This window comes from Hippoglossus stenolepis, chromosome 2 (genome assembly GCF_022539355.2).
Source record: "Hippoglossus stenolepis isolate QCI-W04-F060 chromosome 2, HSTE1.2, whole genome shotgun sequence".
NCBI classification, from domain to species: Eukaryota; Metazoa; Chordata; class Actinopteri; order Pleuronectiformes; family Pleuronectidae; genus Hippoglossus; species Hippoglossus stenolepis.
Window position 1 is genome coordinate 10,136,366 of NC_061484.1, and position 19,283 is coordinate 10,155,648.

At 40.4% G+C, this 19,283-nt stretch overlaps 1 long non-coding RNA gene and 1 pseudogene across 1 annotated transcript; one reads left to right on the forward strand and one right to left on the reverse strand.

The window, feature by feature from the left end:
• Positions 1–19,283, forward strand: part of LOC124854558 — a 226,801-nt pseudogene that overhangs the window by 86,171 nt on the left and 121,347 nt on the right.
• On the reverse strand, positions 6,045–6,728 carry LOC124854842. The gene is made up of 3 exons (XR_007034849.1): positions 6,710–6,728; positions 6,172–6,327; positions 6,045–6,080 (listed from the first exon to the last, which is right to left on the reverse strand). It is a non-coding gene; the product is annotated as an uncharacterized LOC124854842 (long non-coding RNA).

The window sequence follows — 19,283 nt, forward strand, 5'->3', positions numbered from 1 at the left end:
TCAGGATCTAGTCGGAGAAACTGAGACTTGGAGATAATATCAGTCCCTACCTTCTGTTTTCTGTCTCTGATATTTGCTTCCGTTACCCAACATTCATACGCTCCCCAATTTGGGACAAACACTCTTACCTTCTTGTTTCCTTTTTGCTTATCTTCTCTACTCCGTTCCTCTTTCACAAGCAGTTTAACTTTGAGTTGTTGCAACTGATTCAAACCTAAACTCCCTGTGCTTGGAAACCCACAATCTTCCACCCATACACTGAATTGCTCAATAGTACATTTGCCGTAATTCGTTACCATATACTGAACATTAGGAGAAGAAGGCTGAGGTGAATCTACCGAATCTTTCCTCCTCCCTTCTTTACTTAAGTTCAAACCCATTTTTATTCAATAGGTTATCTCAAACGGCTGTGACTTGACTTTTTTTTTTTTTTTTACTTTGCGGACCCAAGTCCTATTGATATGGGAGAAGAATTTATAATGTCGCTAAATCCTATTTAACTTAACTTTTATTTTATCTATTTATTATTATTTATTTTTTTTATTTGAGTTTTGTTTTAAGATTATTTTCTTTTATTATTAGCTTTAACAAACCCAATTCTATCTCTTACGTAGTTACTTTTTCCTAATAGGAGGTTTTTAGAAAACTCCTCTCTCTCCCCTCTTTTTTTAAAAAAATTTTTATTATTTTTTTTAAAACAAGTTTTTATTTCTCTTGCTTAATACATTTTTAAATACCCCGCCTGCATCCTAATACTTTCAGAGAAATATCATTCAAACCCTCTAGACACACTTCTCTTTAGTCCTACGCATGCAGGTCTTTAAATACTTGAAAATACCATTACTTATTATAACAGTTATAATTATCATGAGCCCGACGTCTGAGCCCAATCTTAAAAGTGTGTTTAAATTAATAAACACTCCAATATTTATACTTATATATTTACAATGTATACTTTTTGACCTTTTCCTAAAGATCGAAACATGAAGCTTCCTTGATTCTACACCGATTTCCAAAACCTTGCCATGCAGACACGTCTGTCCCTCAATACAATGAATGAGTGAATCTTTTACCATTGGCCCTTTTCCTAAGGATCCTAACAAAATTTCGCTTACCAGAAAGACACTGCTGCTTGCCGTACTTGGTTCGCCAGATCACTTCAGTGAGAGTACTCCCGGTTCTCCAGCATCAAGCCCCCCACTTCTCCAAACTGTTTAGGGAGGTTGAGGTCAGAGTATTAGACTCTTTGAGCATTTGTCACCTTCAGCAATGAGATCCAGAGCGTCCTCTCACACGAGTGATCCTGCCAACAACGCCAAATTGTCATGGGAATTTCTGTAAAGTCAAGCACAAATCATACAGTTGTCTCTTTGGTAAGTTTAATTTACACCTGCAGGTGGACTCAGAGTACAAATCACCGGAAGGACATCATACAATGAGCAAAGACTTAGAGGAGAATGAACATCTTTATACACTACAAGCCCCTCCCCTCGAGAAGCAAAAGGTTATCAATAAACTTCTTTGATCTATGATCAAAGTGTATAGACATCGTGTCTCCATCTCTGTCTCAGCCCCCTGGAGTGACCCCTTTCATGTACCATCTGTCTCAGAGGTCCCTTATCTTCGTTTACAACACAAAAGACCCCCTTCCTGTATACACGTAAGGAATCCCTGCACCCCTCTGATCAAACCCCCTTGAGTGACCCCTGCAGTGATCATTTGCTAAGTGTCAAACAAAAGGAGGAAGGCCATAAACATCTACTACCTTTAAACAACACTCATAAAGTTAGTTAAACCCACGAGAATCACATCTGTTCATTCCTCTTTCAACATACATGTCTGTTTCATCCATTAATCATTACACAAGAATAAAAACAGCCATTAACGTCACCTTAATACTTGTCCAACAATTGAATCACTAATTTAATGTTCATTTGAATTTTATGAGAGAGCTGCTGCATCTTTTTGTTCCCATTGCATTTTTATTCACAGTATTTGTTTGACCAGATTTTCTTGTTAACCAATTTAGCCAGTAGAAGCACAGCATTTCAGTTACAGTAAAACTGTCTGTTATTACTGCTGCAAATATTAATTGATCCATAGTGTGTGAGTTGTCTTAAAATTCCACATCAGCAGATTACAGAGTTTGATTGAAAAGACACTGACAATGAGATGAAGACCATTACATTTTAATCAACACAATGCACGTAATAAGGTTTAAATCCTTCATCTTACAGCAGAAAATAAAAATGATTTAAAAGAGCGTTTTCTCTCGTGTTACTTCTGCTGACATCAAGAGCTCGTACTGCTGGACCATCTCCTCCAAGCCCAAACACGTTGGTCTGTGCTCCTCGACTTGACACTCTCGGCTTCCTTGGGCCAGTACTGGAATCCAGGATTCTTTCCAGTAGTACTGATGCCTGTGAAACGAGTGAAATATCACATGTGAAAATATCATGGAACATGATGTCGAAAAAGTGCAGAAACAGTAGATAATAGGAGCTGCAGTTGTTTAAACACAAAGAAACTTACGATTGATGTTGTTCGTCTGTGAATATCTTTTGACGTGCCCTTGATGAGGTACGTTCTGTGCTGCACAGATCTAAAGACTTCCTGCAGTGTGGATAACTCAGGAATGTGCGTTCTTTCCTGAGGACCCACATCGAAACTTCCTGCGATTGAAATAAAATGAGAGAAGATGCTTGAGGATTGAATGGGAGAGCTAAAGGAGATTTGTAACATAAATGAAAAATTATGAGACATGTTGGGGGTCTAATGGGGTTTACATGCAGGTGCTGGGCTGTACCCCCACTGTTTTTGTCTGTGATGCAAGCTAGGTTAGCCTGCTGCTAGGGGTAGTTTTCTACTTTGCAAACAGAAATCAATCTTTTCATCTGCCCCTCTGCCCAAATCTAAATAATATGCTTCCTTTAAATGGGCAATTATTGCTCTGTGTGCCCTACAGAAACAACAATGCAGGAAAAAAAGAGCCCCTTTTCAACTGTCTGTTGCCGGGTGAACTTCAACTGGTCAAAAAGAACCTTAGCATTTCACTAATGTCTGGCTTTTGTCTGCAATGGGAATGGGTCAATCTGTATTCACTTCCAGGGCAAACGACTCAGCAGTAGACACTGGTTTCTGAGGCTCTTATCAGCAGTGATGAAAACATGGCAGCGATTGAGCAGCGCTAATTTGGTAAGACAGCAAGATGAGAGGCACATATGTGTTGGTTGTGGCGTCAGACATGGCGCACCACGGAAAAACACAAAGGCAAGCTTCTCTGATGGCACATGTTTTGCAAGTTCACTCAGTTCGGAATAGTAGTATGCCACCTACGCCTCTTCACACCTACCCTTTTTCGTCCGGACACATCTGACTTTTCAGTTTAGTCCAGAAACAAAATAGCAGTTATCGGACCAGGGTCTGAACCAATGGACCAAATTTTTGTCAAAGTTGAAGATGGCATTAAAGGGTATTAGAGGACAGACAAAGAAGTGCAAGCTGCTTGCAGGAATGCTTGCAGTCTCTAGTACCAATAATATCGTGCCTGAAGTTTGTAATGCTGCTAGTATTACGTTAATGATATTACTGTGGCAACGAAATGAATGAAATCAGCTGTTTCATTCATTTCTCCACCTGCCGAACTGACAGCAGGTCTGTCTACAAACTCATCAAAATGAAGTAAGGCAGACAGCCCACATAGGTGATGGCGACAGGACATTACAAAATCAGAAACCAAACAACAGATCAAATGCAAACAATGTAGAAAAGACATGATCCTGGTTTTGGACCTTGGTGCAAACTTTTCTGTTAATGACCGGAGAAATATATTCAATAAAACACAAGGTGATTTAAATTCCCGATGGTTCACAGAGGAGATAAATGCCCACCTTCTTTGATCACTTCCAATATCCTCATTGTGTAAATGTCAGTAGACAAACCATCTGTGAAATTCTCCAGTCTCACTTTGTACACTGAGGACAGACAAGATGCAGATTGTTACCTCCTTATTGATTATGTAACAATCACTCGCACACAAACACACAATATGTTGGAGTTTAAACAAATCTCAACTCAAGTGCAGACCATTTTTAGTGCATCTTGCAAAATCTATTTTGCTGGTAGGAGTAGTCTCACAAGATGTTTCTGTGCGCCAGATCATTGCTGATCTTGCCTTCTTCTGCATACTGCAGTTCTCTGGAAATAAACAATAAGCACAAAGTAAATACACAAGTGATGACTTGATTAGTGAGAACATGTGTTGGTGTATGGATGCATCGATGGAGGACATCAACTTCTGGAGATTACACAACAGGCACTTTCCACGACCACATTTAATCTTCATCCAAATTGAATGAGGTGAGATACTAAGGCTGCAGGTAACAGACAATGGAGGATGATGAAAGCACTACATTAGTGTCATGTGTTGAGCGTGTCTTTGCATGTTCTCCCGTGTTTCGTGAGATTTCTTGGTTACTGTGGCTTCCTCAAAGTCGAAAGTTAAGCAGGAGATTTGTAGGTGTGAATGTGAGTGTGAGCGGTTGTTGTCTCTGTATGTTGGCCCCTGATTTATCCAAGGTGTGTACCCTGCCTCTCGCCCAACGTCAGCAGGGATTGTCTCAACATCCCCCCGTGACCCTCAAAGGATAGGGGTATAGATAGTGGATGGATGTATGGATAGCTTTTGTCTTCAAAGAGACACCACCCTGTTTACCTTCGGCACATGTGCACTCATCATTTCTGCAGAGCCTCAGTAGCTGTCAGCTTTCCTCTCTGGATGATAGAATTTCACACAATGTCTTTCTGCAATGGAAAAAGAAATATACAGTGGCTTACATCAGTGAAAATCAACATTAAATACTTGATAGGACATGTTTTTGGAGTGTGTGCAATTTGGTGCAGCTTGATTGAATTTTGGCGACTGTTAGGCCTTGGGGGGTAAGTGCTCTACTGAGAATTGTCATTCTAAGTGTGTTTGGAGCTTACGGTCATAATATTCATAGACAGAAACAGTGGCTGGCTGTAAGACGCCCACTTTCATCGGTGAATCTAAATGTGATCTCCTCTGGTCGTGTGTGAAACCTGCGGAGAAATTTAAAGCCAATGTGATGTAGAGACAGAACAAGGTCTAGAAAAAGGGAAAGGGAAGAAAGGCTACGTCCTTACCTTGTCCAGGTAGATGATCAGTGAGCCTCTTTCCTGACAGGGCAGTGTTCATCTCATATTTTGAAATGAATGCGGGCATGTCCTTTAGACAACTACACACACACACAAACAAACCGTGTCAGACACGCACAAAACCATTAAACATCTCCTTTCTCACATTGGCTCCATGTGGGTATGTGTGTATCTGTAAAAGCTCTTACTAGAGTCCAAGTCATTAGTGTTGGTAAAGCCAGTCAACAAACCGATATCCAAGATTGACATGCTTGCATCTTGCTCCCTGTCCTTATATCTGTGTAGGAAATGTACAATGATGATCAATTAAACGAGACAGTTAAAACAATATGAAAAACACTTCAGTCAGTATTGTTTCTCTATTGTGCTTACAAAACCTCTATTTTCGGCATATCTTCTCATCCATTTTGTCTGGAAAAGCAAGATAACACACAAACATTAAATCCTCTCTCATAAAGAAAACAACTTGGCAGAATGATGGCGACGCAGCTTGGGAAAAACACAGTTTGCAGTTACACAAACAAAATAGACGCATACAAGAGACAAACAGAAAATGAAAAATGATCACAACAAATAAAAATGAGGAGACAAATTACCTGGGATGAAGCTGCACTGACATGTTGAAGGTCTGACAGTCGCTCTCCTTCTCTTTAAAATTCAGAGCATAATACAAGCGACACCATCTGTCACACAGAAAATATCACACATAAATGGGCTTTTGTCATTTACAAGCTTTGTTGACACTAGGTTAAAAATGTATCTGGTCGGATCTGGGATCAATAAAGAATAGATACACACCAGATGATAGAGCATAGAACAAAACTTTTTTTTTTTTTTTTACTTACTGTCATATTTTCTCTGATCCTGTAGCAGTCTTTTGCATCCTGGTTTATATTATTGATCTGAGGATATAAAATACACACACACACACTGGATCAGCAGAGGAAACAAGAAAAGCAACATGCAAGTTTGTGTGTGAGAGTGTGTACTCACTTTAGATGTTCTTGTGGTATAGCTGTTTTCCTGGTTGAAGATAAACTTTTCAGGCTTTGACCTGCCCGGCAACAAGATATCCACATTCAGATCGTACTCTGGTTCTTTAGCACTGGCCCAGTACTCTGCTACAGCCTGGTACACTATGATGGTAGCCTGGAGATAGAGAAAGAGCGAGGGAGAAAATAACACTTTTAAAAACAAAGATATTGTTCATGGTCAGATTCATTTACACAACATAAAGTAAGATCTAAAGTTCAACTCCAATTTAATCCTTGGGGCAATTTAAGTTGTCAATCTCATTTTACCTCAGCTTTTCTTGTTTTAGTTGATTCATTGGTTTTTAATTGATTAATTTGCTTTGAATAACATTTCATGAACTGTAATTTTGTTAATTTTCTGTACTCAGCTATTTTGTAAATGAGGTATCAACCTAAAAATGTAATCCCGGGTTAAAGTAAGGTTGAATGAATGAATGACAATTCAAATGCATGATAACTTAGCTAGAGAGGTGCATATGGAGAGAATGCTTTGTTACCTGAGTTGATCCAGTCCTCGCTGCACTATTCTGTATTTGAACCACATCTCATAATGAGTCGGGCTTCTTCGAAGCCTTTATAAACAGAGGAGAAAGGGTTGAAGTCTCTGTGATGGTTTTGGTTGGGTTTTCGAAACCACCATATAAATTGTTTTTTCTATCATAGCTATTCTTCCTTGCAGAGACTTGGCGCTCGCCTGATACAACTAATCGATTATCAATGGTTAGCAATGTTTTTACTGTAGAAACAGGGTTAGGGTTAGTCCTCAGAGAAGTTCCCTGTGACTTCTGATCAGCCCATTCAAATTGTTATTTTATAAAACAGGCACTGCACTAGCCTAATACTCCCTCCAGCCTTTTTAATGAGGCATGGCTTGTGACTGTTATTGTGTGTAGCTCGACATGCTGGTCAACATACACATACTGTAAGTGGGACATGCTTACCCCGACGGCCAGAGCCAGAAGAGGCATCAAGCTGTGGCCTCAGTGTGTAAATACGTCCCTTAGGTGAAGGCCAGTGGGACCGCTCACAGGAAAAAACAGACAAAGTAACTTTTTAATACAAAGAAAGAACTTGTGACAAACTTCAGTGACTTAGAATGTCTAATTTTGATTAAAAATTCAATAAAAACAGGAGGAATTGGAAAATGTGAGCAAATACCAGGCTTATTTACATGAAAATCCAATTTATAATATTAGTTTTTAAGGCAAATACAGATATTTGACATTTAGTTTTAAAATGTTACATTTATGTTAAATATTTCTGAAATAAGACTTGATATTCAACTATAAAATATATATACTTTACAGACAACAATATTTTTGTTTGTTTAATTGTTAGTAGGATTATGCAAAACACTCAACTGATTTTCATTAAAATTGTGTGGAGAGGTGGGGGCATGACAAAAGAAACTATTAAATAATGAATTTTGGTGCAGAGTTGGATCGGGGGACTGATCAAGTTTTTTTCTACTTTACTTTAAACGTGATTTGGGGCTTTTTTTACTTGGATATTTTTTGTTGATATCTCAGAGAATAATCCATGGATCTGGATGAAACCAATCAGACTTTTAGAATAATAGTCATGAGTCTTTGTAATTTGGTGAAGATGCAAATAAAAATCTGGATCTAGTGAACTTTAATGCAGTTTCACAATGGGACTGTTGGGCTTTGGCAGAGGGTATGTGTTACTGTTTTTTGGCAAATCTTCCCATAATATCCAATGTTGTTCGGGCTCTAATTAATTGTGGATGTGTTTATATTTATTTACTGCACATCCATATAATATTGTTGTGTGGCAGCACCTGGAGAAACCGAACTTGAAGAGGACTTCTCGGTTGGTTGCCTTCGTTGGCCAAGGCGTGCGATGTAATGGCAGCAGCATATGGGTTGGTGAGGCTGTCCAAAACAACCTCTCCAGGTACTGCACCACTTTGTCTACACTGCCTGGAAGACTCTGGGCATCAGGAGAGAAAAAAAAAGAGGATGAGGAATCACTATAATACAACATGTACACAATGCATTGCAAGGAGTAGAAAGTACAGTTATTTGCTGATACGTTGTAGTGTGTGGTAACCTGACCCTAAAAGTGAAAAGTACCTGAAAATGAAGATCTACTTAATAATAAACTTAATTACAGTATCAAAGTAAATGTACTTTTTGAGCAGTAAATCTGCCACAGAGTATTATTGTAACTGTGTGCCGTGCAGAACAGGAAGGTTGACAGCAGTGGCAGTAGTAAATAAGGGCAGGGCTCAGCCAAAGGTTTCATAATGAAATAAGTAAATGAAAATACAAGATACTTGAGTACTCACACTAACAGTGGCAGCACATAGAGTCCGTGACTCCTGCATGGCGATGAGGATGAAGGCCGTCATGGAGGCTTCTGAATCGGAGCCACGCACATCACCCTACACACACGCATATACACAAATTTTAATTCTATTTGTATATGGTTATAACATTTGTAATGTTGTTCTTCATCTCCCTTAAGTTGAAGACTGATGTTGATAAATTAGTGTCGCACCATCATTTCTCCGTGGTACATACTTCCGACTTCTCTGAACACGCCGTCGGGTTGCTGCGCGTTGAGAATCAGGTACTTCACAGCGTCTGAATCACGTTGCTCTGCACTGCCACCAGACTGTTGGCCATGTGTTCTGCCAGTAGCGTACGCTGTCAGCCTTAGAGAGAGGGGTAATTGTTCAGTTCTATAAATTTGCTAATGAAATACACCCTTCCTCTCACAGTATAGTAGAATATACGTTAGGAACATTACATTACATATTAGAGAGGATGTTTACGTATGACTTCAGATGTTATGATGCCTCACCAGGAGCTACTTTGCTTTTGGCCCATAAAGCAAAGAGCCATCAGTTTACGGAAGGCAAGCTCGTTCTGGTAACCTGGACTACAAACAAAACACAGTACTTTTACTGAATAGAGACGATGGCAGTTTGTTTGTAAAACCGGGTGAAAACCTTAGTTGTGTCTGTGTCTATGTGTTAAGCTGCTTTCAACCATGAACCTAACTCAGATAATCCCTTGTTCTCCGGGGGAGACTGTATGTGAGAACGCAAATGTCAGGTGAGAGGCTCCAGGTTTCTCCTGCCAGCCTCTGAGTAAAAGCTCTGGATAAAGTTAAAATGAGCTGACTGATGTGAGCAAGAAATCCTCTGCAGGATTCACTGCAAGTGAGTTGGTGGGTTGATGACGTTTCTAACTACGCAAAGATACAAATGAAAAAAGAGTACCAATATTTCAGGATGAAAAAGTGGTGCCATACATTGAAGTTCATGTCTGAAAACAGCTTGAGTGTTAGCTCGGATATGTGGAGCAGGGGTAGCATGTTTGTGTCTTGTTTGTTTTGATACCACTTCAGCCACAGTAAAATTAGGTATGTGTGATAAATACATCTGAGTGATCTTACCGGTCTTGATATGCTGGAGGGCTTCGTTTCGTTTCTGAAAGCCCACAGCCTCCCACTGGTTGGTTTTGTCCAAATAAGTGGCTGCAATGATGGTAGGGTCATGTGGATCATGTTCTGCTCTCCGCAGCCTGTCGGCTGGTAGATAAGGCTGCCCATCGACTGCCACTAATTGCGTTCTCTACCATTGGAGCAATGTTTTCCCTCCTGCAGGCACACACACCAACAGAAAAACCAAAGCACTTTAAATCAAGGAAGAAACAAGCAAATAAACATGAATTCATTTTACAGGCATGCGATACACGACATGTCCAAATGTATATAATCCCACCTGTCACAGAAATCTATTGTGCTAGTAGGTGTGTTGGAACCAAATCTGTCTTTGGGATTCCACTGTTGATAATTTCCACTTGTGTACCTCCTGAAGAGAGAAACATGATGAATTCAAGTAATAATAAAAACACAATATTACCATTACTATCAAATGCAACTGTTTATGTGGTAAACTCACCGACACCTTTGTTAGGGGTCTAGTGTTATAATCTGTGATTGTTTAACAGAACACCTTCTGGCTGTTAAAAAAAACAGCAAAAGCAAACATTACAAATCACAACTACTTTTAAGTATTATAAAGTATTTTATTGCTGGTTTACAATAAAATACAGAATGGTTTGTCTGTTAAAATATTCAATCCTTATTGGTCTGGTTCTTTTTCTCAGTTGATGTTGCATTTTGAGAAGGCTGCGCAGTAAGCGCAGCCATATTAACAACGATGAGATGGTAAGAACTGGACACGCTGGTGACACAAAAGAAATCCTTCTGAATCAGACCATCTGATTTTGGCTGAGCCTTTGCCCTTCAGATTTGATGGTAGAGGGAATGCCTTTATTGGGCCGATAAGGTTATTGGGAATGATATTGACACACCCTAGTGAGCAGGATATGTTAAAAATGAAAATGGCTACGTACAAAAACTCAGGTTACACTGGTTGCAACGGGCTGAAAGCAGCCACACATACATTCCATCACATAGTAACAGGCCTCAGGTGATACATGTAGGCAACCGGTTGCATGGTGAGCGTTATACTTGCTAAGGTTCTGCACTTCCAGTAAACATAAACAAAGATGGAGACCCTCAAGGAGATCAACATTTAGCAAATGTTAAGATCAAGACAGAAAAATCAACAACACATCATACAAATAATTCCAAGCCTGGTCACAAAGCTTGTCTACAGTACTCCTCGCCACTTCTGTCACTGATGACGTGCCCACTGACTCCATTAAGGTCTCACTACTGCCCGACCTATTATGCGGTTGTGCATCTTGCATTACACATCTCAAAACCCCAAACTCCAACTAACATCTGGCTTTTTGCCTGTGGGAATGGATACAATCGTTATTCCTCCCGAGTCAAATGGCTCTGCAGCTTGAACATGGGTTTTGATCCGACTGGCAGTGATGGACAGGTGATACCGGTTGAACGTGCCAATTTCGCAAAGACAGCAGGAGTTTGTGGCGTGGGGAACATGGTACACCAGGGAAAAAAAAAGGCAAACTCCTCTTCTGGCAATGGGGAAAGGTGTCATTCACCTTTGTAGCAGGTTTACCTGCCTTTGTCCTCTTACACCTGCTAAATGTGGTGTGAAAGAGGGTATTTTACAGTGTTTCTCTTACCACCACCCGCAGCATCTTCATGACTCCATCATTGAGATGTGACCCTTTAACAACTCCTTTGACCTCAATGCGGAATTGTCCTTCCTTCATGGGAATGATGACGAAGGGACAGATCGTGTGGTTTGTTGCCCGACTCTGACCTCTGTGATACCTTGCGTGTTTAGAAGCCGCGCTGCACACATGCTCCTCTCAATCAGATCCACACCTTACCTTGGGAAGACACAAAGATACATCAATGAGTGAGGTATATGTGCAGTCGGTCAAAGATCACCTCAAGAAGATGGGGATTCTTCTTCAATGATTCCTCTCATATTTGACAATTTCAGGCACACTTTGATGTAAATAAAAGAAATTAACAACAATTTAATGGTTGAAATTGTTTTACAAAAGAACATTTTGACCTTGAGAATGAGAAGGAGCAATGTCAGCCACTACTGCCTTATCCAGGGTTTCTTCAGGGTTTACAAGTAGATTCCAAAAGACTTTTTAAGATCATAATGAATGAAATTTAAGACTTATGTCAATTACGACAGATACAAAGGAATATTAAAGTCACAGAATTATTCTTTATAATTGAAGATAAAGTGAAGTAGCAGAGTAGAGAATAACCGTGAAACACCAACTATCTCACAAACTACAGGCAGTATCAGTGTACTGTGACAAACTCTGACCAAGGTGTTCGTAGACTCAGCTATCAGTCCCATGTTGGTCTTGTTTGTAGTTTTATTAGAGCGTGCTAATATCTACATCACAGAGAAAGAACTACACAGATAGAGATATTAGAAACTATGCATGAAGCCAAAACATTTCTCTCAGAAATGAATAATGGTAATCTTAAAGTGCAACTGATTTAGAATTAAATGACCTACCTAAACATATTTAAGACTTAGTATGTTGCATTTTACCACATTTAAAACCCTTTACAGCCTAAAATTCAACCAATTTTAGACTTTTCTTAGACTTTTTCAAGATCACACAAAAACCCTATGAAAGCCAGAAGAAACAATCACTTAAATATCTACTTTTGCTTTCTTTGACATCAGTGAGAAAATGATCATCGTCTCATTGACTCCATCCTGAAACAACAAAGCATCGCTCAGACTTACCATGATAACGTAGGGCTGTAGTTGTGGAGGATCGCCCGCCAACTTTCCAGCTGCTCTCACGGACAGCAGAGTGGGGGCTTGATCTGGATCGATGAAGGTAGCTTCCAGACAATCACTTCCAATGGTTACGCCAATGCAGATTCCTTAACGATGAGAAGGATAAGAGTGGTGAAACAGAGAGAAAGAAAGAAATAAGGGGATGAGAGATTTAAGATGATCGTGGTATGACAAAAATTCACGAGTCCTCACCGTGGGTTTCTTGAAAGACTGATGCCAGTGAACTGCCAGGTTGTGATTGAGTCTTGCAAAGGAACGCCCTTCATAAAGGATGTGGAGTCACTGAATCAAAAAAAAAAAAGTGCAAGGACTCAGAGAGGTTTTCAACGTTGGTGGTGTCATGAACAAGTATGGTATTTTTTATGTCTATTTTAGTTGCTGTTGGGACCTGGTTTTGTGAGACAACACTTCGGTATCACATGTTCAGTCAAAGGCTAGAAGCCGCATGTTCCTCAGGACTCAGTCTCCCGGGGGCCATCAACGTCACACAGAGGTGTGGAAACCCCCAGGGACACAGGTTTCAACTCCCATTGGTCCTCTGGACCCACATGACCTGTGGTCCACCGGGCCAATATAAGGCCTGTTCTCCCCTCTTCTGTCTCTTCTGTCTCTTCCTGCCTCTTCCTACAATCCTTCCACAGGAGGGAAGGCTGTCGAGCCTCTTCTCAGCTCACATCTTCTTCCCATCCAACTCTCTTGAGAGGAGTGCAAAGGTGCAGCTTCCAGCTCATCTCACCAAAAACCTCAAGCTCTACCAACCCTACAAGCAGCGACTCGATGTTGTCCTGCTTGAAAACTTCAACCAGCAACTGAGCTGCACAGCTCAACAAGTCCTATGGCGGAGACAGAAACCAGCAAGGCGACTTCTGAACTGCCGAGACTGCACAGCAACTCTTTTCCCCCTTTCCACGGACGGGTAACACAACTGGGCTTAATAATTATACTAGAGAGCAAGACTGTTTATTCGATTCTGTGTGATGTTTATAAGTTTGATTTGTGGTGTTTGTGATATTTTGGTTACAAGTTATTGAGAAAGTAATGTTAGTCTGTTATGCTCTTCACAGTCTTTGTTGCATCAATCTAGTAACTTTGTCTAATTTGGCACACACACAGACACATGCATGTTCTTCACCTAATTAGCTCTGACCCCTGCTACATGTCGTAAAAAGATTCCAATAGGGGAAGGTGTTTTCTTCAAGTAGCCAGCATGTTTAGGCTTGCCTATAGGGAAAGGGGTGTTATCTCTTTGGCCAGCCAGCCGCCATTTTGGCTCTGCTGACTCACACAGACACACACACATGCATACTCACATACCTGTCTTTGTTTTAGTAAGTACACCGTCAATGGCTGTGTTTTTATACTTTATTATATTCATAATAAATGTTTCCTTTAACAAATGTTTTTCATTAATGTTGCATATGTGATTTTTTGCCAACCTCTACACTGTCAAGAACTCCATATCCCTTCAACTTAACTATCTATATATGGTAATTTTGGTTATAGTTATTAATTTAATTGTTAATCAGAGTTCCAAATTTGTATTTAGAACCTTTATGAGACTTAATCAATAAATTGACTATCTTTCCCCTTCCTTTGAAGAGTGGTCCCCCGAGGTAGCTTTAATCAATTAAAAGTTATTATTTAATATTAATAATAAAATATTTATATTTTATATTTTATTTGATAACCAAATTTATTGAATGCCGAAGGCTACATTTTTTATGGTATCACGTTCCAATACATTATGGCACAACATTTGCCTCACCAGTTCGGTGTTTGTGGCGGGCAGGAGGCAGTTTGTTCTGACCACAGCCAACTCTCAGGAACTTGGTGCGAGAGCAATTTCATTGCTGTCCATGTCATCGTTGTCGTCCTCCTCACCTGGAGAGTCATTAACAAGGAAGGTTACCACTTTGATTGTCTCACAACCACCAGTCTGACCACAGATCTTATATAAAAATGGACACAAGTGAGGCGATTACAAGTCGCCACCTGGTGGCTGGCTGCAGTATACGGGATAAATCTAGTCTCTAGAGCTGCTTTTGTGTTGATGACATTTCTTAAGCGACAGATGCAAAAATGAAGAAAACTAAAGAATACAAAATATCTCTGGATGAAAAATCTGTGTCACAAGCATTAAAGACACCGGCAAAGAAGATGTCAAAGAGTTTTTGGCAATATTAACATAGATCAAACGAACTACGTCAAATAAGTGTGTTTCTCATTTAGAGTAGTTCTTATCACACTGATCTTTGCTCAAGTTGTAATTTTTCTGATTAAAAATAATACATTGCTAGCACATGACTGATTCGTGATTGGTTGGTATTGGCTCTACCCCCTGATCGCTACTATCAGACTCTGATTCCAAATGATGGCGTTTGTATTCTGGACATTTTTAGTTTGAATTTCTAAATAGTGGGAGAAAGCGGAGACGTGTCGTCCATCTTTATGTACAATCTCTTGTCTGGCCGTGGATGACCCACCCAGCCCTCTTCCCCCCCTCATCACCCATCTCTTACTACGGGCCAAGTTGAGCTGATCCTGCTTCATCTGGGTCTCGCAGGTTCTCCACCTCTGTGCAGCAGTGCAGGAAGCCTCAGCACAGGGATGCACCGTCGAGATGCTTACTCACTGCGCGTCTGACAGGTGTATGACAGGGGGTCTCCCTCATGCCATCAAACAGCACTCACGCTGCAGTTCGTACATCATAATGACTCACTGGAAAGAGGGTTGAGGAGAGACAGAGGTGAGAAGGGATGGAGAATACAAAATGAAATAGAGCTGTTTGGAATAAACATTTTTAAATTAAGACAAATTAGAAACAGATACATAAACTAGTCAAGTCAGTCTTATCCCACATTACGACCGTTCACTTTTATTCAAAATTCAAATAGTCATGTGTGGACTAGATAGTTTAGAGGTTGTGGTTCTTACATAAGCTGGTCGTGGCGTGCATTATAGTGGGAATCGTTTCCTCCTGGTGAGGACCCAGTTCCTCTCTGGAAATGCAACACAGACTAAATGTTAAGCAGAGCCACTGACGGAGGTTACAGTTTGACTTTAGTCTTGACAGTTGGATGAAATCAGTCTAATGTGAGAAGGGAAAACAAATGAGAAAATCTGTCACCTGTTCTGTAGGGAGTCCCAGAGGCAGTGCTGGACTCGAACAACGAGCCGGCATCGTAGAACACTCATACTGTCCTTCCTCCGCCGGGTGTGCAGCCTGTGTCTGTTCTCTACAATGTCCCACACCTGAACAGTGGAAGTCATTTACACTGAGGATACAAGTTGCGGAATTAAAATAAATCAAGTTCTGAATCACCAGAAGAAAGATGTATTTATAAAGTGCATCAGCAGCATGACAGATAACTACAGTATACTGGATATTCATCACTATACATGTACATTATTACCTCCACCAAGGAGGTTATGTTTTACCTGTGTCTATTGGTTTGTTTGTTGGTGGATATTTTTGTCAGCAACATCATGCAAAACCACTGAACCAATTTCCACAAACTTGTTGGAGGAACGGTCATGAAGCAGAAATGCGTTATTCTTTTGTGGTCCAAATATGGATTAAGGCCCATCCTGGTAATTTTTACTTTTCTAGTAATGACAAATAAATAACCACTTTCTTTTTCATTTTGTATTGGTACTATAATTACTAGACTATCATATATTGGGCTTTGGCGAACAATTGTGACCCTCAAAATGAGATACTTACACACATGGACCTACGAGATATTCTGACCTTCTCAAGCAACAACATGTGAGAACGCAAATGTGTAAGTAAGAGACTCGGAGCTGGAGATCCTCTGAAGGGTTCACCGGCAAGCGAATGGGCGTTTTGATTACCCTTCCCCAACACGTGACAGATGCAAAAGGGAAAAAACAAATATCAAGATGAAAAAGCAGTGCCACACACACCTTAGAAGACACAGATGAGAGTCTCAAGAGGCTTTTGGTGATAAGGGCGATGCCACTGTCGATGTGCTGTAGACAAATACGAGATCTCTACTGACCGGATGAATACGTTACATCCTGCCTGCTCGCCACCCCTCCGCTGACAACTAGAGATTTCTGTGCTGTACAGACACGTCTAAGCGGAGAATCTCCTCCTGCATCATTCATTTCAGTATGAAAGGCAAACTTCAGGTTCATGTCTGAAACGACCTATACTGAGAACTTAAAGGGCTTTTTTTTTATACATCATTATTTCAAATTAACCACCTTTTGAAATATTTCCACTGAAATAACGATAGAATAAAGTTGCCTTTTTCTGGGTGAGGCGGTGCTTGTTATTTGAGAACGTGAGACGCCTTTGTCCTGCTACCAGTCCCACCGTGGCCTCTGGATCTCCGGTGACCTTCAGATCCAAGCAGCCTGCGAGGCTCGTAGGACGCAGCAGGACTCAAAGAATTCAACTTCAGCTAAACATGAAGGAAGGGCGATGAATAAAGGAGACGAGCAGTTTTGTGCTTGATGAAAAACACATAGAAATATATCCCAAGTACAGAACCAACTTTTTCACTTTCTGCTTGTCTTGTTTCTTCACCAGTAATTAGTTTAACTCTGTAAATCAGTGACGTGAGTCTTACGAACCCATGCAGGTGTCCTTGACATCCACCCACCGCAGTCTGACACCACCTCATTGTCAGTTAGATGATAATAGGCTATGATGCCGGAATGATGGCAGCATGTCTTTGGTGATTTCAATATTCAGGAAATCAACACTTGGCCTCTTGTCCTGTAGCGGCCATGTTTGATCAACTGACCCCTGCTCCAGGATCTAGGGGCACAGATTCACACATAAGTACTTAAAACTGGAGTTTATACTTTACATAGGTCGAGGCATGGGGCAGAGAAAAACATCTCTGGTATGTGATGTCACTGTCTTGATCTGACTGCTTTTTAGAATGAGGTTGACGTTCAGATTGTTCCTAATTCCAGCTCTGCTGTATCCACACCTACAAAAATGATATTTTACATTGAATCGAGACACTGAATAGTTCATGGCACATACAGTACTTTATCATCACAGCCTTGTCCTATCATCTGAAGGTATTAGACTTACCTATGGATGTAGTTTTGGCTTTTATTGTTGTATGGGACAGCTACCATGCTACAGCATTTGCTTGTCTCTCAAGTGGCCACGAGGATCGTTGGTCTTGGCCTTCAATTAGAGACACACATAGTTCCCAACAAAAATACATATAAAAGATCTCAGCTCTGCACCGTCCAGTCTCATCCCCTATTGGTGACAAACATTGAAGTCCTACTCAGCAGTTTATTATATCCTTAAAACTCTTTGTTCCTCAAAATCAACTGTATCTTATTATTTATTTATTCAAAAGTTTGTCATAAAAAAATCCTCATATCACCTTAAAATGGCTTAAATGTGACACTTCACCTTCCTTCCTCGTCCCATGACTGGGATGGGTGAATATGCTAATATGACCTCTGCGGTGGAGGAGCCTTTTCCAGCTACTGAGGCTTTATCCATACTACTATGTTTTTACTAACATGATCTCTATCAGTAAGAGTGCTTTGGCTCGTTCAGGTTTAATTCCCATCTATAATAACACCGTAAAAAGAAAATTATGACCACGTTCACTTGGCATGCATGCCCGGTGGACACGAGGAATTGCTCTAGGAATCAATTGTTTTCAACCTTCACATGTTGCGGTTGTATCATTGTACAATGCAGAATTTAACAACAACACTTATGTGAAATTGGTTATCCATGATGCGTTCTACACACCTGGAGAATTCAGGAAATTTGGCAATATGCGTTTGTTTTTCTTCTGGAATAGGGTCATGTGATGGCCTTACCTGTTTCCAAACATCTCTGTTTCTGCTCGTTTAGGACTAAAACACTGCTTTGGAGTTAAAATGGGGTCAGCAGTGTTTCCAAACTTCTCAGTTTTAGGAAGCTCTAAAATTCTGAAATGGTGTCAGACACCAGGCGTAACCACAGCATAGTTGTTGTTTTTAAGAATATAGGACATGGTTTGGAACAACCATATGCACGTTTGAAGATCTTCTGCACAATTTAGGTTACCAACTACCAGTAGAAGTTAGCAGGTGTTAGTGGTAGGGACTTAACTTCAGTTGTGCACCTTGGCGTCATGAAGTGTTTGGCACAATCAATGATACAGGCCAAACTTGAGGCCACACTGAGGCTAAGGTAGAGACTACAAAACACTAAATCTGTTCTTTTATACACTGGCATTTCTTAACTGCAGTGTAAAGGTGGAAATACTCCGCCATTGCTGACTGCTTACTTTACTCAAAAAATGTTCTTGTATCAAATGGGAGTCAAGGGTTCTTATCTGTCATGTGCACGAGATAAAAGGCCAATATGGTATATAAAAGGCAAAAAAGGGGACGTGTTAACATTTTTTTAACTTGATTTTCACCAGAGGGGGACTTTATGATCCGTTCTTGCTTACTTAAAGCTGCATTATTTGATTATTACAAGAAATCTCGACAGCAGTAACAGAACCAAATCAACAAACTAAATATATCTGAAACCTGCACAGAGCTGCAGAGTTGGGTGATAGTAATCAAATTGTAATCAATTGCAAAAGAAAATCAAAAATGTGCTCTGATGCAGGTTTCAGCTTCTGTTTGCAAGCGAACTGTGTCGTATAAAACAAAAATGAAAATCAAGAAACTTCAGACACTTACATTGATCGTCAGTCTTGAAACTCCGGCCACTGTGGTGACTGTAAGCTTTGCATAGCCATTGGCTGCGGTTCTGCCCTCACCTCACCTGGATTCACCACTGCAACACCTTGTGCGAGGAGTTT